The sequence below is a fragment of the Lissotriton vulgaris genome, chromosome 3_1 (genome assembly GCF_964263255.1).
Source record: "Lissotriton vulgaris chromosome 3_1, aLisVul1.2, whole genome shotgun sequence".
In the NCBI taxonomy this organism is placed as follows: Eukaryota; Metazoa; Chordata; class Amphibia; order Caudata; family Salamandridae; genus Lissotriton; species Lissotriton vulgaris.
Window position 1 is genome coordinate 1,099,122,834 of NC_141689.1, and position 26,333 is coordinate 1,099,149,166.

Consider the following 26,333-nt stretch of genomic DNA (forward strand, 5'->3'; position numbering starts at 1 on the left):
CGAGTAGCTCCTGTATCAACCAGAAACTGATCAGTAGAACCCAAAACATGTGCTATAACATAGGGACCCTTCTGATCTACTGGAACTTCAACTGATTCCTTATCCCATCCTAGGCAATCCTATGCATAAGCAGAATCTTGCAAATTAGACGGCTCATAGTCGGACATTTGATATTGACTCCGTCTGTCAAAAGTATTAGCCCCCTCTTGTCCACGTGTATTAGCATCAAACGTAGCACAATCATTTGTATTTCCTCTAGGCCCGAACATCCTGAACGATTTCCCATTTGTCCCCGACCATGTGAACCCTGCTGAGCACGTAGCACTGGACAATTAGAAATCCAATGTCTGACTTGTTTGCAATACGCATACTAATCAACAGAATGTCTGACTTGTCTGCAATACGCATACTGATCAACAGACAAATCTACACGAGGATAGGGAGGGAAAGATGAACCATAAGATCCCGTCCACCTCTATTATTACCTCTAGAAGATGGACCATAAGCTTGAGCCATCATAACCTTTGTTTTTAACTCTTTAGATTTTTTATCCTCTTTACTTTTAGCTTCTAATTCTTGTCATTCATAATACTGAGCCATAGTTAAGAGAGAAACCGGAGAGGAGGTAGTCCATGAACTTTCACGTGCCTTTAGGCGACTAGCTATTTCTGGCAAAAGGTTTGTGACATATTTATCGACAAACAGATGCCTACCCGTGTCATCTGTCAATGACTGACCACTGAAATCGTGGAATGCTTCTTCAAAGCCTGTGAAGAAGTTTGAAACTGATTCATCTATTTTTTGTTTACAAGACGCTAACATAGTCTAATCTATCTTTTTAGGGGGAATAATCGTCTTTAATTTAACCAAGATAGCTGCTGGAAGATCTAAAATTAGCTGGCACAGTTTTTGTGCCAGCTCTCTATTTTTATCTAATTGTTCTATATCTGGCTACAATGCCCCAAATACCACATGATCATCAACTTTACGCACAGTTCTCCACATATCAGGCGGTAATATTAATCCAAAAAACAAATCAATGTCAGACAAGGTCATAGTACAAGAACTAATGGCACCCTCAATTTCTTCATAAAAAGCTGTTGGATTCTTTGGCGGATCAGGTAATGCATTTTTAAGAGCCATGACATCTGCTCTCTTCCAAGGAGTGTAAACCCAACTATAAATAAAGTACCCTTTCGCGTCGACATAAGTCTTATCATCACTTGTACCTGTTCCTTTAGGAGGAACATATAAAGGGGCAGCTTCCCGCATGGGTTTCACATTTACAACATTTTTATCTGTTTCGAGTGTTGGAGCTCGTGCCATGTTGAATCGAGATGTTTGTGCAGCTGCGTCTGCTGCCTTTTTCTCCTCCCGCAAACGGACTGTTGTCATGGGCTGAACCTCTTTCGGGGAAGAGGATGTGAATGGGTCGGGGAGCGTGAGAGAGGTAGATCTTAATGACACAGAGTGCTAGGGAGTGCTGGCTTGTGTGCTACGGCGGCAGGTATCGATTCGGCAAGGAGCAGCTGAGGAAAAGGATGGGAGGGAGGGAGGAGCTGATGCTTACACCTGAATATGCTATGTCCTGTCCCCACATATTGGGCTGCATACCAACCCCCCACCCCACCCCACTGTAGTGAGCCTGGAGCCAGGGCACGAAGGGCAGGTTCTCCATCCACTTCAAATGCATCTTTTGGAAGTATCCCCTACCTCAAAGGCACAACTGGATATACTATAAGTACTGGACCTCTAACACAACCACTTCAGTACATTCTGGACCTGTGGATATACTGCCAGGAAGAAGGACTGCGGTGCTGCTACAAAGACTGCCACTTTGCTGGACTCCTGCTTTGCTTTGCTGTGCTGACCTGCTGCCTGCTGCCCTCTTACCTGGGAGTGAGACGGACTGGACCTGCATCTGTCCAACCCAGACCCAAAGTGTCTCCAAGGGTTTGGAGCCAATTCAGTTCTGGGCCCTTGAAAGTTGATATAAAGTGCTCATCCAGCTAAAATCCACACATCAATGGCATTGCGTGGTTCAGAACAGGGGCATTTACATTATGATGCATTGCCACCAGTGGAAGGTTCAACCGTGATGCTTCGCCTCCACTGCGAGGTCCCACTGCAACATATTGATGACTGCACTGTGCAACAACTGCAGTTCTGACGCATCCCCAACATTGCTCGGCTCAGAACCGATGCATCACCTTTATCCTAATGATCATCAACGGTGCATCGTCTCCTCTGCTCCTGGTATTTCGTCCATAATGTTGATGCAAGCCAGGTACTTTCCAGTAGGCCAAAGCTGGTCCTTGCATCCGACCCGCGCTCCATTGTGGTTGGCCTGAACTTTTGGATTTGACCAGGTCTAGCGCGACCAGATAGCCCTGGTTGGTGCTTTATGCCTTTAAGCACTACATTTCAGGTTATTCTTAAAAAATTCACTCCTGTTATACTTATTGGATTTTTGTTGTTTTGGTCTTGTTTTGTTCATGAAATTAGGCTCTATTTTTCTAAACAGGTATGGTATATTTTTGTATGGTGTATCACTGTTTTCTGTTCAAAGTGTTGCATAAATATTTTACATATTGCCTCTAAGTTTGAATGCTCCCTGTCAAGCTGCCACATGGTGCGCACAAGTTATTTTAGGGTGTGTATGGGACTTACCCTGACTAGTATTGTGGTTCCTGCTTGGACTGGGTGAATACCTCTGCCAACCAGAAACCACATTTCTAACATACACCCGGCCAAACATAATTAAAGATATTGCAAGTCATAAAGGAATTGCATAACCATATAGAGGAACAAGACCAAAGGCCAAGTTCCTTTATAAGGTTATGGAACTTGGAGGTGACTTGCAATATCATTATCATGTATGCCGGGGGCACTTTATTTCATATAATATATGGTCACGCCATCCCCATACCGGCAAACCACTTAAAATGTTGGTGCGTAGCACTTTCATATGAAAGAGCTAGCATGTTTGCAAACATGAAGAGTAAAACCTCTAGTGTAAAGTTAGGCACATCAAAAATCTGTTAGATATCTGTTGCAAACAGATAGGAGAAACAGTTCAATACAAGTCACTTTTTCTTTTTTTAAAGCTGTAGTAGCTCAGAATCTGTATAAACATGCAGAAAGTTTATAACTTCTCTCTATCTAAAGATTGCAAAAAACATACATATTCTCTCTGTTTTTCATTGTAAGCTTTTAAAATAGAGCATACAAAAGAAAAGTATTGTTCCATTTTCATTGCTAAACCGCTGCTTCAATTCTCCCTTGACCTGACCTGCTTTTCACCTTGGCTGCTGGCTCTGGCTGCTGGCATTGTGAGGTCAGAACTCGACTGTAATAACTTATAATAGTTCAGTTCTGACCTCTTTCTTTATAATAGTGCAACTGGGTGCGTCATAAGTCGCTAATTGTTAAGACATTACTTGAGATGGGTGTTTCTATTGGGATTACAGATTCCCATGGATTATAGGGAATTTAGAAATGGGCTTTTATAGGGTCCTTGCAGGATTCCATGTATTATATAATGTGATTAAAGGTGCCTCGAGTACTAATAAAGGTGAGTATTACAACAGATGAGCCCGGAGAAATTACGTGATATCCACATGACAACCTATGCCGAAAGGTCCACATCTGACAAAGAAAAGCTACTGGCTTTGAGATACTGGTTTCTACGGTAACGATTTACCATATATGCCAACCCTCCCGATTTGGGCGGGAGACTACCGATTTCAAGGCTAGTCTCCTTCCTCCCGAGTTCTAAATGGAAAAACCTGACTCCTCTGCATGCTTCTGGTGACAGGGACTTACTTGTTTTTTGTGACTCAGAGTGTGCACTGTCAGTAACCTGCTCCTTTGTCACTCTCTCTTTGCCTGCTATAGCGTTTTATCCGTGCTCCTAAAAGGCAAGGGAATTTTTTTTAATTTGCATTTCTAATATCGATCCTGCAACAGCACACTTGCAAGTCCCATATGTGGTGTCCTGCTGGACATAGTCTAGTGTTTTTTCAGCCACTCCCTCGAGTGCTGGCCCATACACCCACCCCACACCCATCCAACACAGGCATCACCTTCTCAAGTAACCCTGCCAATAAAAGAGCCAGAGTGCCCTTGCTTGAGGCCATTGCTAGTAACGATAATCACTGTGTTGGTGTACGTCATTTCCACAGCATGTGGGCCTCGGGCCCACATGCCAACACTGGAAAAGAGCAGGTCTGACCCCGCTGGGGTGTTCTATGAATTCCAATCGAAGCCCATGTTAGATGTGAAGACATCTAACATAGGCTTAAATTGGAATTCCCTAGAGCATATTATCAAGCCCATTATCGCTGCTTTATCTGCAGTCTACTGCCGATAAAGGCGGCGATAAAGGAACGCCCTTTCTTGATAATATGCCCGCTCGTCTCTAGACGAGGGTGCGACCTTTCCACATTGTGACAGTGAAATCATAGATCGTTTGTCTTGAACATATTGCGGTACTACCAGCTGCTGCCCACCTGCTGAGAGACTACACAAGATGGTGGCCAGGGCAAAAGCAAAGGCAGCGCTCCTTACAAGTCACTGATGCAGGCCATGCGCCAGTCGGGGGAAAGGCCTATAACTTTGCCCCGTGAGGTATGGTGTTTTGGCATGGGGAGTAAAAGCGTGGCAGATGGCACGCACCCTGTACAAACCCCCACTATCGCCCGCTAGCAGCACGCTGGCCCTGACCGTCATCTGCATGAGGCTTGATGCAGTGCTGAGCCCCAGACAGTCACGGTTGTGAGGCAACAGGAAAAGTGTATTGGCACAAGCAACGAGCCTGGAGGTGCCTCCTGCCAAGCAGGTACAAGAGACTGTCCTCCTGCAACAATGAGCATAATCCTGTACAGTAGCCCCATTCCCCACACAGACTCACAAAAAGAGAAATGGTGGAAAGAAAGATTTTTTTCCCAATTTCCATGCTGCAGTTGATACTGCCCATGTGGAGAGCAAAGTCTGCCTAAGACAACACCTAGTGGCTGCAAGCTGCCACTGCAAACCAGAGTGAAAAGAGACCATTTACCTACCTTACTAATCAGACTGCTAGCCAGCAGGTAGACAATCATCACCTGAGTGCCTCTCAGTAGTCACCTGTCATTACAACCACCGGGAAAGAAAGAAACTGTTTGCTTCTGGTGGCAACATTGTAAATGTATTGGCATTTATATAGCGCACTACTTACCCGTAGGGTCTCAAGGCGCTTCGACCGCTGCGAAACCCTTCCTGGCTTCCCTGAGAGATGGTCCCTTAATGGGTATCTCCAGGGTGAGACCAGGCATCCCCGGCGGTCTGGTGGGGCCGTTAGTGAAGATGAGGCAAGCTAATGCCCAGAGTTGCCGAGTGTGATCGCTGATCAGAGTGGGCACCGAGGCAAGAGAATTATCGAGTCCGCTGACCCTGGTCCAGAAACCTGCCGCGCGGGGAATCGAACCCTGGTCCCGGGCCATCCTCTGCTCTCGGGTCTGCCGCCTCTAACCAGTGAGCCACACTACTTCACTAACCAGTGAGCCACACTACTTCACATTGCATCATCAGCAATTGCTTGCTGGCGAAGAGGGCCTGGAGCAGAACTGGCTGTAGTGAGAAAGCGAAGCTGGGGCAGCGAAGAGAAACTGCAAGCCCCCCGCCCCATAGTGGTATGCTGCCATCAAAGCATACTAACAGGAACCTGTGCCAACAGTGACTTGACACAGCAAATCGACCATCCATAGCGCTGAGGCTACTGTGTGCACAGATAAGTGACTGAAAAACTAGATAGAGACCCAGGGCCCGATTCACAGAACTAACTTAAAACAAAATCCTTAACTTACTACCATTTTGGTATTCATAGAAAGCACTTATTTTAGGACTCCTAAACTGAGAAAAATCCTAACTTTAAGACGTTCGGTATTCACAGAAAGCATTTAGAAGTCCTAAAGTTAGGAGTCCTAACTTAACTACTCCCAAACTGAGAAAAATCCTAACTTTAAGACTTTCGGTATTCACAGAAGGCATTTAGGAGTCCTAAAGTAAGGACTCCTAACTTCTGTGAATAACAAAATGGTAGTAAGTTTAGGATTTTGTCTTAATTTAGTTCTGTGAATGGGGCCCCTAGTGAGGTAAGTCCTCAGAGAGGCAAACCTTATTTTAACTGTGAGAAGTGTTGCATGCCCCTGGTGCTGAACAGACTCAGCCACAAGCTGCCTTGACTGAGACAAGAAAGCTCAGTGATAGCCAAGAAAGCACTTTCTGCCACCACAGCGCTTGTGAGGATTGTGCCATATGCCCCCTAGTGGCCGACTGTTGTTTAGTGGGGAAGAGAGCATTCATGCTCCTAGTAGCAGGATGTCATCACTGCAAGAAAGAGCAAACACACAGGGCACAAGCAGACAACACCCATGCGGACTAGCTACCAGATCCACTACTGCCTGAGCAGGGACCAACCAGCACTACCTGCCCACCAATGGACAATCAAGGAGAATGTCACATGGCATGACCAACCCTGTCAAACATGTACAAACCAACTTTGAGACAGCGCAGCAACGAGGTGCAAGAACTACTCCCTTAAGCAAAGAGGAGACAGAAGGAAGGCTAGCACCAAGGAGATCCCAGAGGAGGGGCTCCGTGTGGCCCGAATGCAGGAAGGAGAGAGATCATATTCAACCTACCTGCACCTACACTGCCCTTTGGTGGGCCACAGATTATTTAGAGAGTGACTCCAACACTGCCTAAAGACTGTGTTGTGCATCGGTCCATTACAGGCATGAGGAGAGTCCCAAACTCCAAGTGGCAAGCTGCCACTGACGCAAGAGAAGGGACACTTTTACCTCCCACAGTGGTCCTGAGTTACCGCCAGAATAACTTGTCAAGGATAAGAAGTGTATGGAAGGAGCTGCAGAGCAGATACACCAAAGCACATCTACCTGCACCGCTGTCTATGAAATGTCTGACACACCTAGGAAGACGCCCTATCCTACTGATAGGACTGGGCCTGCGAGTGGTCTGTAACGGGAAAAGATGCGTATTCCAAAGGACACGACGGAGTGAGCAGGAGGTCCCTGTGAGAATGTGTGGCCTGTTACCATTTTCAGAGCATGTGTAGAAAAGAAATGCATTGTCTGGCCTGTCACCACTATTCAGAGCATGTGTAGAAAACACATGCATTGTGTGGCCTGTTGCCATTTTGCAACATTCACAAAGAAGACATGTGACCGGACGCCACATTACACATGTAGCAAGAACCAAGGAAAAGAGAGCGTGGCACATTTCAACATTTGCAGAGAAGAAAAGGAGTGGAGAGATAGGAGGGTGACAATCCTATCACAGGAAAGCAGATGACAACAGGTGCACAGGAGAAGCCAACAAAATGAACAAGAATTTGTACTCGTACCCAGGGCCGGACTGGCAGTAGCGGGCACCGGGCATTTTCCTGGCGGGCTGCCAGGGTGAGGGCCGATTTTGGGCTCCTGTGGAGGTAGTTTTTGTTAACAGGGCCAGCAATAACGGCCCCCGGTAACAAAATCAACCAAAACCGGCCCTTGCATACAGCTCTGCCGCACCCCCATAGCCCCCCACCAGGAGGCTGGCCGAGCAGTTTGCCAGGGCCTGTTTCAGTTTCAAGTCCGGTCCTGCTCGTACCATCACCTGAGTTCACGGACAAAAAACAGCCAGCCACCGGGATGCGGTGACGTCACAGGAAATAGCTCAGTTGGGGTACCGAATGTAAGCCACATACGTGCGCGAACTGTGTATCTGCCCCATGCTTCACAGTGTGACCGTCCAGACATCTGTCACTGGCTGTTTAAGTAAATGGCAGCCCTGTTTGCTTACACACATGCAGAATAAGTCATCTCCTGGCAGCCACTCCATCATTTGTCATGTGCATCATCACCATCCCTGGAGCATCAAGTTACACGACTGGAGTTGTGCACCATTGCCATACAGAGTGACGATCTGAAGACCCAGTTACCACTTGTTTAACTAGCATACATCCTGATCCCGGTAGCGAGAGCATGTTCTGACCAGGACACTTCTACCCCTGAAGTTGCACGAGTGAGTAAGCGGTGGCTCCGAGGTGGTCTTGCGGCTGTCTAAATGCAGACACATGCAGACACAGTATAGCCCGTAGGCAGTCCAATGGCAACTCATCCAAGGGGCCTCCCCCAAGCGGGAGAGATGGACTTTACTTTGCCCTACAAGACTGTTTTCAAGGGATCAAGCCACATCATCGTCAGGTGTACAATGGACTCCACCTACGCTCCTGATGCCCCTATGTTTGAAATATAAGACACCTATTGCCTCACAGCAAAAGTACGCTGGACCGACGAACATCAGTAAGGTGGACTGTCATCCAACTGATGCAAAGCTGAAAGGTCCGGACTTCACCAGCACCGTGTTTGTGTCCAGATGTACCTGGTTAAAGAATGGATATGTGTCAAGATGCACGAGTGTTACCAGCTGCACCTGTCCACCACTGTCCAGTGGACTGCCTTCCAGAACTGTGAGACTTTTAGTTATTTTTAGTTGTCTTCTCATTCCTTCCCACGGATTGGACTACTGTTTGTTGTTTTTTTTGTTTTAATAAAATTTGGGAAGAATGTGGTGTCCTGCTGGACACAGTCTAGTGTTTTGTCAGCCTTCATAGCAATTGGTTTCAGCACTACATACATAAATATTAGCGTGGCATATCAGTTCACAACAACAATAGCGCTCAAAGAAAAATGTGTAATTCCATGGTATATTTTTCTTAATGAGATTTTCTTCTTTATTCTTCACAAGTCGAGTTTCTTTACATTCCACATATCATAGCCTCCTAGTCAACACGTTTAATCTCCTAAGAGACTTCTTCAGGGCTATTGAAAAGATATACATATATATAGTCTTAATTTTTTTTTTTTTTAAGGATTTTGATCCAACATTCATCAAAGAAAGAGACATACATATTTTACAAAAGACAAAACCTTTACATCTTTACCAACATATATGCAATTATTTACATCCAACTATGTCCTATTCACAATATTTATAAAGTATGTATCAATCAAGAACCTTATCTCATGAAACACAGTCAAAACAATTCAGTATATGGCTAAAGTCATGTTCATTTAATCCTATTTCATGAACCAGTTAAAAAATCACAGTTTATAGAAACAATAACATGATTTAAACGAATCATTAGAAGAACAGAGAGAAAGACTCCTTATCACTGTTTTGGTTATAATGATATACATCCCATACCTTAAATGTATGGCATGCAACGGGTTCCTTTTAAAGGTCGTAAGGTTCAGATCCAGAAGTCCTGGGATGTGTGTCAATCAAACAATTCTCTACAAAAAACGAATAAAGATAAGGAATATAGCGCAAAACATCCCAGTCATTTATATGTGTTGCAGATGTATGCTTATTTTTGTGGCATATTGTTAGATTATTTCCGTTCAATTTACATTTAGTCATTCAATCTACCTATACCACATTTCCCACAGTTCTTGAGTTCAAATCATATTCAAATAAGCAATACATTTAAAACACTGTTATCCACACCACTCTATACGGGGTTGTGTGCCCTGGTAAAAAGCAGTAAACCCAGGGAAATCATTACCCAATACGATGTCTAGTGTTTCAAAACAATTATTATTATCAAAAAATAAATTAGACACAGCATAACTAGCTCAGAGAGCGCTCTACAAAAAAATGTGGAGACCAAAGAGAATGGGCTCAATATGCCCATCACTATATCCGAGTAGAGGGAGTAAAAATGTAGCAGCCATCGCAATAAGAAAATTAAATGAGTTTTTCAGAGCAGCTGTTATCTGTTATGTTATGTTATGTTATAGTTGATTTGTAAAGCTCTCAAACACCAGATTGGTTTCTTGGTGCTACTGGAAAGGTGAAGGTGGTGCAAATTATTCTAGAATTACTTGTATGCCTGTGTAACCCCTTCCGTGCTCATGACGAGCTCAGCTCGTCATGATGCACGGTGCTCGTGTGCTCCTGACGAGCTGAGCTCGTCATGACAACACCCATTCCTATTAGTGTCCAGCACAGGAGAAAAATATCAATAGCACCCATGAGATTAAAAAGCCATGTTTTTTGAAGTTTTCGGAATGTCATGAGGTCAGTGCAGGATTTAATCTCTAGCGGCATGGAATTCCAGTATCTTGGGGCCAGTGTGGAGAATCTGGATCCTCCAAATCGTTTCTGTTTGAAGGAAGGTGTTGTCAGAAGATGCAAGTGGGCGGATCTCAGGTTACGGGTTGAGTTGTATCTTGTGCTCATGCGGTCTATAAATTTCGGATTTCTGCCATTCAAGGATTTGAAGATGATGCAACCCAGTTTGAAGGCACATCTTTGTGCTATAGGAAGCCAGTGAAGTTTTTCCAGAAGGGGGGTGACATGTTGGTGGTTGTTTTCCTGTAGAATCAGTCTGGCTGCCTGATTCTGTACCAGTTGGAGGCGGTGAGTGAGATATGCTGGGATGCCATAGTATAGGGAGTTGGTGTACTCAATGTGTGATATCACCATGGCAAGGACTGCCTGAAGTTTAGCTTCTTGAGTCAGGTACCTGCAGATTTTCTTTATTTTCATTAATTGAAAGAAGCAGGTGGAAATGACAGATCCAATTTGAGATCTCATGATGAGGTCACAGTTGACCACCACTCCCAGGGTTTTAGCGTGTTTGAATGGGGTCGGGGTTGTTCTTGTTCTTTGGGCCAGAAAAAGGAGCTCCAGAGTTTTAGTAGACCTCCCGTGAGGATTAGTTATGTTTTATCTGGGTTCAGTGTCCATTGATTACTGTTCATCCAATCCCGGATGAACAGCATAGTCGATTGAAATTCGTGAGTGGAGGTCGAGGCGTTACTAATCTGGAATATTACCTGGAAGTCATCCGCATAATTGAAGGTTTGAATATTCCTTTCTTTTAATGCGTGGACCAAGGGGAGAAGATAGAGGTTAAATAAGTGAGGTGAAAGTGAGGAGCTCTGGGGGACTCCTCCATTAGTCTTGATCATGGGGGTCGTAAGGCCGCCAAGCTGGACTGACTGGGATCAGTTCAAGAGGAAAGATGTGAGCCATTATAGGGCAGAACCTTCAAGACCCACATCCCTGACACAGTCGATCAGGATGTTATGATTGACCGTGTCAAAGGTGGCCGAGAGTTCCTCAAGCACCAAGGCTTGAGGGAGACCCCTGTCTGCCTTATCTCTCAGAGTGTTGAATACCGACAGAATCAGAGACTCTGTCTAGTGAGCAGGACGGAAACCTGCCTGATGTGCGTCCAGGTATTCCGATTGCTCCAGGAAGGCGGATAGACATTTAGCTACATGGGCTTCAAGTAGTTTAGCAAGATAGGGAAGCAGTGATATCGGCCGAAAATTTGTTAATGTTTTAGGATCCGCTCCTGGTTTTTTTAACAAGGGAATGATTATGGCTTTTTTAAAGGACTCCGGTACCTGACCCTGGAGCAATTACTCATTTAAAAGGGTCACGACTCGGCTTGGGCAGACAGTGAATATTTCCTTAAGGATCCAAGGGGGGCAGCAGTCTCTTGGAGATCCCAATTTTTCTTTGACTAGTAGGTCTGTAAAAAGTTCTTGGTTTATTTGTGGGAGTTTTGACAATTTTTCTGAGTTCTTAGACTTCCTGTGGTGCACTGGGCTAGGACATCTAGGGATGCTATTTTTGATGATATTGATTTTTTCAAAGAAAACATTATTTAAGGAGTCACATAAAGATTGAGAAGGATCGAGTTTCACTGTAATTTTGTCTGGGTTAGATAATGTGTTAATGATTGAGAAGATATCTTTGGAGCGATTTGTAGAGTTGATAATTTTAGACAAGAAGTATTTGGCCTTGGTAGTCATTATCGCCTTTTTATAAGTGCCAAGTGCCTGTAAAAACCTGCTTTTGTCGCCTGGGGAGTATTTATTTCTCCACTTTCTCTCTGCTTGTCGTAAAGTGTCCCGGGCCATGCTAAAATTTGGCAGCAATGTCGGGTGAAACAGATCAACACACATTGATCATCTCATACAGCGCTCTCTCCAGATTTATGTCTTCATTACTCCAATTTAAAACCACTGTTAAATGTGAATAGATCGCTGTGTGGTGTCCCTAAAAACACTGACATTTGGCAGCAATATTGGAAGTACCAGATATCATTGCTTGATTCACTTCCCCATCTTAGGTATCACTATCAGATACCAATATCATTCTAGTTCTCCAAATTTAATATACTCGTTGTGATCAATATTCATTCTATTTTCACAGTTACATATATATAGTCCCTTATGATTAAAGATCTCATAAGGGATACATTCTTTTATGGATCACATGGATGCTACGTTTTGTTGTAACCAGGCATATTCCTATGTGTTCAGTTTTAAAATGTCAAAATTCCTCTTTAAATGCTCCATGTTCAAAAAAGATGTTAAACATTATACATTTTAATTTTCGAAAGCTGTTTCACTTATCTATGATTCATCATCCTGCACGTGCATATGTCCATAGACCTTAGACAATTTATAGAAAATAATGAGATGTTAAACATTATACAGTTATCATTTCAAAAATTGTTTCATTTATCCATGATTCGTCATCCTGCACATGCATATGTCCATAGACCTTAGACAATTTACAGAAAGTAATGCATCTCATCATTAATATTAAGCTCATATTTCACTGTCCTGAGATGACATATCCATGACGCCTCACGATGTCTCAAGAGCAATTCCCTGTCACCCCCAAGCTCTGGCATCTTCACATGATCAATACCATAAAGGTTGAAGGTCTTATAATTTGGATGCTCACACTGTATGTGCATTGAGACCAGATATTTATCATCTCTATTCTTGATGGCTCTGGCATGTTCTTGTATACGTAGTTTGAGGCTGCGTATACTGCTCCCAATATATTTCTTTTTACATGCACAAATAATCATGTATACTGTAAATGTTGTATTACAATTGATGAAGCTGTTTACTGTGAACTCTCTAGATGTATTGTTGCTAAATTATTTACTCCTATTTAAACCAAATTTACAGATGCAACAATTTCCACATATGTGGAAACCCAATGGTTTATCCGGTAACAACATCGGCATGGGGTGGAGATGTCTCTAATATAGCTGGGGCTTAACAAGTCCTTCAGTGTTTTGCTTCAACCATAGATTACCCTGGGCTTTCTAGATGTTACTCCGCTCATTGTATCATCATTCTCAAGAAGATGCCAATTCTTTCGTATAATATTGTATATATGATCACTAAAGGCATTATGCTCTGTTATAAAAAGCACCCCAGAATCAGATTTTCCAATGTTAGATTTTTTCTTAACTTTCGTCATCATTGTTACCTCTCTTTTTAGGGTCTTGACCCTCCTTTCAGCCTTATCCAAGCAGGTTCGATCATATCCTCGTTTGGAAAAATTGGTCTTGATTTTACTGATATTTTTAGTGAAATCTTCATCCAGGCTACAATTGTGCCTGGCGCGAACCATTTCAGCATAAGGTATGGCTTCAATGATGGATCGTGGGTGTGCACTTGTGGCATGCAAATAACTATTGCATGCCGTCCTTTTTCTGTATAAGTCATTATGTATGCTCTCATCCCTAATGAACAAACTTATAACCAAATAATCAATGTTGGTCTTTGAATGTTCGATGCTAAGCTTTACATTGAATTTATTTTTGTTCAAACAGGAATGATACAAATTAAGCTGTTCTACCGTGCTGTGCCATATCATAATGATATAATCAATGTAACGTGCATAAAAGATCACATTATCACTCCATGTATGTATACCTGGGCCCCAGACAAGCTCCACATCATACAAACCCATGAAAAGGTTTGCATAAGATGGAGCAAATCTGGTGCCTATAGCAGTACTGCGTCGATGTAGAAACCACTCATTATTGTGCACAAATGTGTGTTAAAATCATTTCTGCCATGGTTAATAACATATCTGCATGTTCCAAATATTGAGCTCCCAGTTTGAAGAGGAAATATTTCAGAGCCTCCATCCCTTCTTGAATATGACTACAGGTATAAAGGCTTTCCACATCCATGGTTACGAAAAGCAAATTATCATGGTCCCATTTAAAATCCTCAAGTTTACATAAGAGATCAGAGCTGTCCCTAAGATAAAAGGGGAGATTCTTCACAATTGGTTGAAGAAATTTATCAACAAATTGTGCCATATTTTCAGTGGGACCACCATTCCCGGAAATGATGGGGCGCCCAGGTGGAAAAGAGCCCCCTTTATGGATTTTCGGTAAGATGTAAATACACGGAGAACGGGAATTGTGGGCCTGTAGAAATGTATATTCTTGGTCTGACAATAAGTTGGATTCATGCCAGTCCCATCATTTAGACTTAATATTTCCCTCTATCCAGGGCAAGGGATTTGTCATGAGCTTTTCGTAGCATTGAACATCTTTCAATTGCCTATCTATCTCATGCAAATAGTCACTTCTGTTCATAAGAACGATGTTTCCGACCTTGTCGGCCTCTTTGATCACCAAATTTGCATCATTATTAAAGGATTGTTAAATCCTGTTGTCTTCCTCATTCAAGTTGTTAATGTGAACACAACCTCTCCTCTTATAATGCAAGTCTTCCAAGTCATGGAAGTCATTTGTTACCTTCTTATAAAAATCATCAATGGCCAAGTTTCTCATTTGCGGTGGCATAAATTTAGATCTGCAGCGTAAGCCACTATCAGTTGTATAATCTTGTGACATACCCAAGTGGCCAGCTATCTGCATCTCCTATATCCTCTTCATCACATAATGAGGCAATCATGTGTGTGTGATGTATATCCGCTATGGATGACACATGATCATTATTAGTAACAGTCAAGGGAACACATTGCGCAACAGGATGATCTTAAAAAAAAAATTTTATTTTCATTTCGTGAATAAACTTAAATAGATCAGTATGCAGTTCTACAAAATCACATCTATTTGTGGGGCAATAGTTCAGTCCTCTACAAAAAACAAGTTCCCCCAGCGGTGGTAATTCTCTTGAAGACAAATTAACAATTGACAATATATTACAGTCAGTTGATCCATCATTACAATCAGCTGTCGTATCATCATTTATTTCTTGCTTCCCACATTCTGCTCCCTGGCCTTTATGCCTGCCCTGGTCTTTCTTGCCACCCCTCCGCCTGCGTCTTTGTTTTGTGTTTTAATTGGATTCCCTAATCTGTACCTTCGTACCTCTGGTAAAAGAACTGAGAGAAAATCTGTGACAGGAGCATTGCTAGTCCCTTCACCGGGATCACTCTCCAAGGAGGAGAGCAAAGTACTGCTTGATGAAATGCTAACAGATTCCTCACTCTTACTGCCTTCATATAATCATATTTTCTCACATAGGTAAAAATGCGCCCCCTCCTATAGTCACATTCATCTCTCCTGATTTTTCTCTGCTTTTTTTCTTTAAGATACAGTTGATAATTATTCAACTCCTTCTTTAGAATTTCCATGTTTTTCTGTATTACTTCTTTACTCCCTTCCGTGCTCGTGACGGAACCACTCCGACACGAGCCACGGTGTGCTGTGGCTAATGACGGAGTGGTTCCGTCAAGGCGTGGCCGCCCCGCCACCGCTGCAGGATTTCTGCACCTGTGCGGCAGTTTTATTGAGCAGGCGGGGCCGTGACGGAACCACTCCGTCACAAGCACAGCGCGCCGTGGCACGTGATGAAGGGGTTCTGTCACGAGCATGGCGGTGCCCCGCGGCCCCCCCTCCCCCCCAGCGCCTCGTCGCAATTAACGCCGCGGCCAAGGGGTTGACTGCTTTCATTAATCTCATTTTCTAAGATCCTGATTTCCTCCTTGATCTTGGCGACCTTTGTATTTGCATTAGTGTTTAGTGTCCCAATCATTCTATATGACTCCTCATATAGTCCCTCTTCCCAGTCTTTTAAAAGATCTGGATCCAGATCTTCATAATTAGGAAAGATAAGGATCTTCAGTCCCCTGTTTTCTCTATATTTCTTGAGGGTGGCCCTATCCCACCATTTTCCCAGTTCAGCTTTTTTTAATTTTTCTAGTTGCATGAATTTGCTTTTTAGACCCTCATTCTTTTCTATAGATACACCCTTTTGCGCTACACCAGATGACGATTTGTCTTTAAATAAGTCGTCTAAAAGTGCCTCGCGTTTATCATCATAATCCATAATTTCAATGTCTTGACCTCAAATGTCAGTGCTGGCAGCCCATAAACAATAAGCAACAAAACCTGAGGGTATAGGCTGATTAGACACACACGCAACAGATGAATGGTGTCTAGTTATTGATTTTAGTGCAAGAAACCACTGAGTACTCCCCTCTATACTCCCCCAAAAATAGGAACAAATCCTATAACAACATTCATAGCAATTAGTTTCAGCACTACATACATAAATATTAGCGTGGCATATCAGTTCACAACAACAATAGCCCACAAAGAAAAATGTCCAATTCCAGGGTATATTTTTCTTAATGAGATTTTCTTCTTTATTCTTCACAAGTCAATTTTCTTTACATTCCACATATCATAGCCTCCTAGCCAGCGAGTTTCGTCTCCAACGAGACTTCTTCAGGGCTATAGTCTTCATTTTTTTTTGTTTTAAACGATTTTGATCCAACATTCATCAAAGAATGACACATACATATTCTACAAAAGACAAAACCTTTACATCTTTACAAACATATATACAATTATTTACATCCAACTATGTCCTATTCACACTATTTATAAAGTATGGATCAATCAAGAACCTTATCTAATGAAACACAGTCAAAAAAATTCAGTATATGGCTAAAGTCATGTTCATTTAATCCTATTTCGTGAACCAGTTAAAAAATCACAGTTTATAGACACAATAACATGATTAAAACGAATCATTAGAAGAACAGAGAGAGAGAGACTCCTTATCACTGTTTTGGTTATAATGATATACATCCCATACATTAAATGTATGGCATGCAACGTGTTCCTTTTAAAGATCATAAGGTTCAGATCCAGAAGTCCTGGGAATGTGTGTCAATCAAACAATTCTCTTCAATAAACGAATAAAGATAAGGAATATAGTGCAAAACATCCCAGTCATTTATATGTGTTGCAGATGTATGTTTATTTTGTGGCATATCTGTAGATATTTCGTTCAATTTATATTTAGTCATTCTATCTACCTTTGCCACATTTCCCACAATTCATGAGTTAATATCATATTCAAAGAAGCAATACATTAACACACTCTTATCCACACCATTCTATACAGGGTTGAGTGCCCTGGTAAAAAACAGAAAACAACGGGAAATCATTACCCAATAAGATGTGTTGTGTTTCAAAACAATTATTATCATTAAAAATGAATAAGGCACGGCATAAGTAGCTCAGAGAGCGCTCTACAACAAAAATTGGAAACCAAAGAGAATGGGCTCAATATGCCCATCACTACATCCGAGTAGATGGATTAAAACTGTAGCAGCCATCTTAATAAGAAAATGAAATGAGTTTTTCAGAGCAGTTGTTATCATCAAAAAATCAAGCACAGCATAGCTACCTCTCAGAGAGTTCTGCGATAGAATAACGTAACCAAAGGCAATGGGGTCAACATGCCCATAACCATAACCAAATAGATGGAATGAAAAGATGGCGTCCATCTTAGTAAGGAAGTGAACCAAGTAAACAGAGCAATGTTCACAATTAATCTTAAAGCTCAGCGTCTCATGACCCCTAAAATTATATGCAATAAGCCAACTAATAACTGTTCCCATTTGTTGTGTCACCTAGCAAGCAACATCACTACCGAGTTTTTTTATATATAAATGGTTGCGCAATCATGTTCAGCGCGTAACCAGAATGACGTGTAATTGACGTGATATATAGAGGTTGTTGTTAGTTTAATCAAAGAATAATAATAAATACAGAACATTAGTTTCCTTTTGAAAACCGCTTCTATATTTTTTACTGGTCATTATGCAAACAAATACCGAATGTGCTTGAAATATCATGTAAATAGTGTGTATCGGTTTTAATAAATTAAACCATCGAATGAAAGCCAAACTATAAAGCACAGGTCTCCTGTACAGAGTGATAACATTTGCGATACATATGCGGTCGTCTCGTCAACATTTAACCGTGCAAGTCAATACTGTTCCGAGCTCGATTGTAACAAAGGCGGCCATCTTTAAAGACATGATCCCACCATTATTCTATGCACACCCATCTATATGTTCAGAATATGACCAATTCCTTATCTCATTTATCTTATAAAATAAAGACATAAGTCTTTGGTCCACATCGTGGTTTTTAAATAGAACATTGCTCATTATCGCAGAATGTAAGTAAACCAAGTTTAACAGACTCCAAAAGTTCAGTACTGAGGCAAAATATTGCCTCACATTTAAACTTTCCAGAAGCGGCATGATAACCAACCTTGTGTGTTATCAGGATAATTTTTGCGAAACCATGCATTTGTATTTTGTTAGCCACTCCCTCGAGCACTGGCCCATACACCCACCCCACACCCATCCAACACAGGCGTCACTGGTCAGGTGATCCTGCCAATAAAAGAGCCCGAGTGCACATGCTCGAGACCATTGCTAGCAACGATAATCACTGTGTTGGTGTCAGCCTTGGGCCACCATCCAACATCATACATGACAATAAACCCCATCTCGACCTCAACAGTAGTCAATAGGAGAAATACCGTTTACCAATTTTTTTTAGGGTTCGCCTGCGATGGCTGCGCATGCGCAGTCTCACTGGCGATATCTAATGAGATTGAGGAGCTTTCACTAGCGGGATTTAAGCCCCACCCTTCTTTCCCATTGGCCGGCGTCACAGTTGATGCTAAACGGTGGCCGGTCAATGGGAAAGAGCACTTGGTGACGTACAGTTTTCTCTATTTCTGCCGTTCCACTTGGACTGACTGCCCTGACTTCCTGCTGGCGTAAAAGGGTTGTTATCTTTATGGGGCAGAACAGATGCCCCATAAAGAAGATAATAAAAATGTTATGCCAGCAGGAAGTCAGGGCAGTCCTCCAAGTGGGACGGCCTAAACAGAATAGTTTACGCGAGCACTTGTTTTTCTTCTTAATTCTAAATTTTTCTCCTCACTTCCTGCTGATGTAGTGTCTTATGTTTGTTAAACGTTCTTGCGAAAAGTGTGAGCTAATGAAAAATATCATGAGGGTTCGAAACCCCCCACTGCTTTGCCATCAAAATGAAGTACTTGCGTTTTATTTTAAATCTATAGCAGTTATGCCACCATCGACCCTCTTCAAGTCACAGATTTGATACAAAGTGTGCAGAAGGCAGGGGTCGAGCCCGAATGTCAGGGCGCACAGCAAGGGCCGAGACCCGAAGCCGGGCCAAAGATTACGTCAAGAAAGTGATTGCGGTGATCGAGAAGGTTAGGCAATGGTAAGTGCACGCAGAGGACTAACCCCCTAAAGAACCTACAGAGGGCGAGGGATTGAATGCACGTGCAGAGCTGTGTCAGGCTCTCATAGATCAGGCTAGAGGTGCATTGATAGAGCATTGCGTGCATGCTCCGGTTAGATAACAATAGGGGAGTGCTGTGGGCAGGCTTGAGATGCTGAGAGGGCTGTAGGTGCCTCCCAGTGCTGTCGAACTTGGCCGGATTGAAGTACTGTAGCAGCACTCTGTGTGACTGGTTGCCAGTAATAGAAGAGCAGGAAGTACTGCAGTGTATGATACAGTGCGTAGGTAGAGCTGCGTGTTGGGTCCAGTAACAGAACAGCTGATGGTGCTTCAAGAAATGATTGCAGTGCACTAGCTACGCTGCATGAGATTTTACGCACTGGAGAGTGCGGCTGCTGCGTGTGGTCTGGTCTAGCTTGAGTTGCATTGACAAGGGTGTGTGTGTGTGTGTTTTATCCAGAACTGGAACAGCTGCATGTAATGCAGGTTATGAAAGATGTGCATTGTTCGAGTTGTGTGCGGTTTCCAGTAACAATACTTGCAGTGCTTCATGACAGGACTGGAGTGCACTGGCGGAGCTGCACGGGGTTCACAGTATCGTTGCACGTGACCTGCAGGTCGGAGTTGACGTTCTTTGGCTGCGCTGTGTGTGGACCTCTGTAGTGGAATGGATGCGGTGTCGCGTGGCCGGATGCGTTGCGCCTGCTTTGTGTCTTACCTGCCTCTTGTTCGCTCAGCAGGGAGAAGCGCTGGGTGACAGTGGGCGACACCTCCCTGCGCATCTACAAATGGGTCCCAATCATCGATCCCTGGGAAGAGGTGAGTGAGCCTATTCCTCCGTAAATTTCTGTCTTTGGCTGGTCGGCCATTCCCTGTTAACAATACTCCCCTTTTCAAAGTACTTATCTCATTAAAGCGTCGCTCTTGCAAAATGAGACCCAGTCTGACTCAGTCCCAGCCCTACGAGCCTCTCTAGACATCTCTTCTCACTGTAGAGCTGCAGCCATCTGCATGAATCCTTTCCCTGAGGCTTAGTAACCCCAAGTGATTAAACTGCATTTAGGCAGCTCAGTGGGTTGAACTGCCTCTGCAGATATGTGTGTGTTTTTACCTGCTTGGTACTGGTCATTCCAGTCAGCAAGCTTGGGTGATATTGCACTCCCTACAGAGGTCTACATTTTATATGTAGTTCTGGGTTCCAGACATTTAGGAAGGTAGCTTGGGGGCAAAGAAAGTGATCCAGGGTCAGATACCCCTAGGGCAGAGGTCTTCAATCTGTGGAGCGCAACCCCCAGGTGGGTCGACAGACCACGCACGGAACCTTGGCGTCATCCTAGATTCTTCACTCTCAATGAACAGACAAGTCAGCGCCATATCCTCTTCCTGCTTCAACATTCTTCGCATGCTCAAAAAAACATTTCGCTGGATCCCCTCCGAAACAAGGAAAACAGTCACCCATGCTCTGGTCACGAGCCGACTGGACTACGGAAACACCCTCTACGCAGGTACCACCGCTAAACTCCAGAAGAAACTCCAACGAATCCAAAACGCCTCAGCCAGACTCATATTAGACATCCCACGCAACGAACACATCTCTGGCCACCTTAAAGACCTCCACTGGCTACCCGTCAATAAGAGAATCACTTTCCGACTGCTTACCCACGCACACAAATCACTCTACGACATCGGACCAGATTGCCTCAACTCTCGACTGTCCTTCTACACCCCCTCCCGCCAACTACGCTCTTCCAGCCAAGCCCTCGCCACTATACCTCGCATCAACAAGACCACCATGGGAGGCAGATCCTTTTCATACCTGGCTGCTAAAACATGGAACTCACTCCCCGCTTACCTTCGCCTCACCCAGAACCACCTAGCGTTCAGAAAGCAGCTTAAAACGTGGATATTTGACAAATAATCCTCCTCCCCTTCCTAAGCGCCTTGAAACCCTCTGGGTATGTAGTGCGCTATACAAATTTTTTGACTTTGACTTTTGACTTTGAGAAAGGGGTCGCAGATTCTGTCAGAGCAGTTCCTTGAAACGCGTGGTTTGCCTTAGCGGCATCGGGCTGATTGAGGGTGCTCAGGTTGGAGGCCTAATTCACACAGAGGGTGGAAAAACATCAAAGCCTCATTAACAAGTAAAAGGTCTTTTAAAGACCTGTGAAGTACTCGGGTGTGGCTTTGTGTGTGTCCAAGCTGTTTCAGCCGGGCTCACATACACAAGGGGGGGAGCGGAGCGGGTGGGGTGGCTGGGGGAGGAGGCTGTAGCCCTTTGAGTTCAATGGACGTTGCGCGCCTGGAGCTGTGGGTCTCGCCAGTAATTGCACGTGAAAGGTCTTCTCCCCCCCCCCTCTGACACGTCCCATAAATCATTGGTTCAAGTCCCATGAGCCCTCATACCTGGCACTGTTCTTCACGGTGAGATGTTATTACACCCTGTCTGCCTTCCCCCTCGCCCCCAGCAGGGAGGCACAGAGATGCCCTCCCATGAGAGAGGCAGAAGAAGGAAGAAGACACAGAGAGGAGTACCAGTTTCTAGAAACTTTTGTCGGAAGGGGGCCCTTACGCCTGAAAAGGTTTTACAAGGGGGTCTCGACATCAAAAAGTTTGAAGACCTCTGCCCTAGGGACTCCAAAGGCAAGGTGGTGCCGCAGCTGGTAAACTAGGACAACATATTGTGTGTAAATTATATTACTTCCTCCATAATATATAAGGCTCCATCCTGACGCAAGCAGGTGTTTGCGCTGGAAATGGTATTAAAACTCTGGTGCAAATCGCGCACCTGGGGCTTTTGCCCGTATGATTTTGGTCAGGAAAAACATGGGGGCAATCCTAAGGGAAATAGTGCCTAAAATGAGGTTGTCAACTCTGAACAGAGGGTAACGCATTCAATTTGGCGTTATCCATCGTTTCAAGTTATCGACTCTGAATCAAGTGCAGATCTACACCTGTTAAGAACCATACTCCATGCAATCAGTATTTATCGGATGAGCATTTGCACTCTAGAGTGAGTCCATTTTGTAATCTGGGTTAAATACGGTCATTTAATAGACGTTAATGTTGCAGAACGCATTTATACAATAATGTATTTGTATTTTCCGTAGCGCACTCATGCGCCAATAATTTGTACTGCAGTGTCACACTGTTTGATCTGCAACAAATAATTATATTCATATGGTGTCTCTGATGTCAATTTGAGTTCCAAATCTGGATTACATTTTCGAGCATGCATTGCTTCTTAAGAAATCTTTGCTTTTTTAATGTATTTTTAATGGCATGGCAGGTATGTATGTTTTTCCAATATGTGTAAACGATTAATGTATATGAATGCATGCATTATTATTTAAATGTTGGTTTGTGTCTTGCCAACCCAGTGAGTTGTTAAATATGTGATGGGCGTGCGCACAATTAAGCAGGCGATAGAGAAGGGGAAAGCAGTAGCGACGAAAAAGACGCCATTTTGAAGTATCATTTTTATACCAGATCAACGCGGAATAAAAAAGATGAAAACCCGTGTTGGGTAAATGGGCCACTGGGTAGATGGACAGATGCATGGGGATGGGTGACCAGAAGGATGAATGGATGGGTGAAGTAAAGGATGAATAGATATATGGACAGATGCATAGATGGGTGGCAGGGAGGATGAATGGATGGGTGAAGTAAAGGATGGAAGGGCAGTTTTTGGTTGGGTGGATGGATGGTTTGTTTGAAATGGATGAGTGAATGAATGAAGAAAAGGACAGAAGGATGTGTGTATCATCGGATGATGGGAGAGATCAGTGAATATGGACATAAGGATAGATTAGAGAAGCTTTCGGGTGAGTCGGTGATGGGGATACATCTGAAGGGGCATGTCTTGACCAGACCACGCTCTCCTCCGTTCCGTCCCCTCTCCCCCCAGCCCCCACAGCCTCCTCCTCCCCCCTCCCCCACCATGGCCACGTCCACACTGACCTACACTCACTACTCTCTACTACACACTCTACTAAACACTCTCTACTGCACACTCTCTACTACTCTACTACACACTCTCTACAACTCACTCTACTACTCTACTACACACTCTCTACTACACACTCTACTGCACACTCTCTACTACTCACTACACACTCTCTACTACTCACTCTACTACTCTACTACACACTCTACTACACACTCTACTACACACTCACTGCTCTCTACTATTCTCTACTACTCACTCTATACTACACACTCACTACTCTCTGCTACACTCTCTACTACACACTCTCTACTACACACTCTCTACTACACACTCTACTACTCTACTACTCACTCGCTACTACTCACTCTCTACTACACACTCTCTACTACTTTACTACACACTCTCTACTACTCACTCTACTATTCTCTACTTATCACTTTCTACTACTCTCTACTACTCACTCTCAACTACTCTCTACTACTCACTCTCTACTACTCTCTATTATACACTCTACTACACACTCACTGCTAGAAACTCACTACTCTCTACTACACACTCTCTACTACTTTCTACTACACTCCGCTACGCACTCTCTACTGCTCACTCTCTACTACACAATCTCTACTACTCTACTACACACTCTCTACTACTCACTCTACTACTCTCTACTACAAACACACTACTCTACTACACACTCTCTACTATTCTCTACTACTTACTCTCGACTACTCTCTACTACTCACTCTCTACTGCTCTCTACTACTCTCTTCTTTACACTATACTACACACTCACTACTAGAAACTCACTACTTTCTACTACACACTCCACTACACACTCTACTACACACTCTCTACTACTCACTCTCTACTACACACTCTACTACACACTCTACTGCACACTCTCTACTGCACACTCTCTACTACTCTACTACACACTCTCTACTACTCACTCTACTACTCTACTACACACTCACTGCTCTCTACTATTCTCTACTACTCACTCTATACTACACACTCTCTAAAAGACAGGTCTCCTCTCTTTTCTTGGCACTTTTAATCTGAGTGTGTTTGACGTCGTGTTAGTCATTTTTAAAAACTGTCTGCAGCTTAGGATCGCGCTTGATCTATAAGCGTGTTGCTGCCTTGCCTGAGACTTCCTAGCGCTTTTAAGCGCTTCGCCTGCTCCCTTGCCTGGGTTTTCAGACCGCCCTCGGCCGAGTATTGACGCCGAGGGCTGGGATCTGATTTTGGCCGCCATCTTGGGGGTAGGACTCTCCGCCCTCGCGCTCTAGTAGCGCTATAAAAAGCTCCTCCCTTTCTCCGCGCAGCAGACGCGTACTGCGGACGCGCCGGATCTGCGCCGGAGTCGTGCCAGAGTCCTGCCGGTCTGCGCCTGTCAGCGTCCCGGAGGCGTACGGCGTGGCAGGTTCTCTTGGTCGCTACTCCCCATTTCCCCTGTTCGATTATGTTGTCTTATTCATCCCAGGAGCTTCACTCCATGCGCACTGTTGCGGCGTCCTGTTACTCAGTTTTTCCTGGTCGCTATAGGGGTAAACATAAATGCCCAGGCTGTAACTGGCATCTTACTAGCACCCTTCCCCCCACCCCCCACACGAAGGTGTGTAGCCCTAAACATCTTTGCTTACTCCTCAACACTAGGTCGCTGCACAGACACACTCAGGAGATTTTTGATCTCCTTTCTACGTACAATCCTACTTGTCTTATGCTCACTGAGACTTGGCTCAACGAGTCCTCCCATCCGGACATAGCTGTAGCCATTCCCCCTGAGTACAACATCTATAGACAAGATAGAGTTAAGGGAAGAGGGGGAGGAGTCGCCCTAGTTGTGAAAAAATCTCTCACGTGTGCAGTTATGCACACGGAGTCCATCACGGGCGCCGAATCCCTTGCCTTTACCTTATCCCTTTCACCCCAACAAGCTGTGAAGGGTCTCGTAGTATATAGGCCTCCGGGACCTGTGGGGTCTTTCTTTGAGGATCTCCAGCAGGTCTTGTCTGTGCTAGTCCTGAGATCTGAGCAGTGTCTTTTGGCGGGAGACTTTAACTTCCATATGGAAGATGTTCAGGATCAGGATGCTATTAAGCTGCTTGATATCACGTCTGCCTTGGGCCTGCTCCCTTATCTTTCCGGCCCGACCCATGACAAAGGTCACACGTTAGACCAGGTCTTTTCCACTTCACCAATTATGGTTACTGCTCTCCTGCCGGTTCTATGGTCCGATCATCATCTTGCTCATTTTCTAATATCTGGCACTGAGAAACCAGCTAGCAGTGCCATGAGACAGCAGGATAGTGACTATAGGGCGTACCATCGGGTGACCCCAGATCTGTTAGCCCAGGCCCTGGTGAACAATCCCCTTTCTTATACTAGTGATCTGGACAATGACCTTGACATCTTGCAGACCTGGCTCTTAGCTAGATTAAATGAGCTGGCCCCTTTACAGCCACCTAGATCTGATACTAAACGAATCTCAGCCCCTTGGTTTACAGCGGAGCTGGCCCACTCCCGTAGACAATGTAAAATCGCCGAACGAGCATGGAGAGCCCAATATGATGCTGAGGCAAAACGGACCTATAAATCCATGATGAAATCTTATCATGATTTAATCCTACAGGGAAAGAAGTGCTACTATGCTAAAGAAATTGAGGAAGAAGCAAACTCCTTCGATTGTACGAGAATTCACTACCCCGCGTTCGATTGTAGCACAGGAAGTTCCGGCTGAGACCTGGGCTGGTATCATTTCTAATTTTTTTACTACCAAAATTAGGCAGATACAGGACTCCTTTCCTCCGAGACCGATAGCTGATCCTTTGACCTCGCCAAATGAGATAGCCCACCTGCCTACTTCTGGCCCTGTCCTGCTGGACTTCCCGCCTCTTACGATAACCTCATGTTTAGCATTGATGAGGAATCTTAAATCTG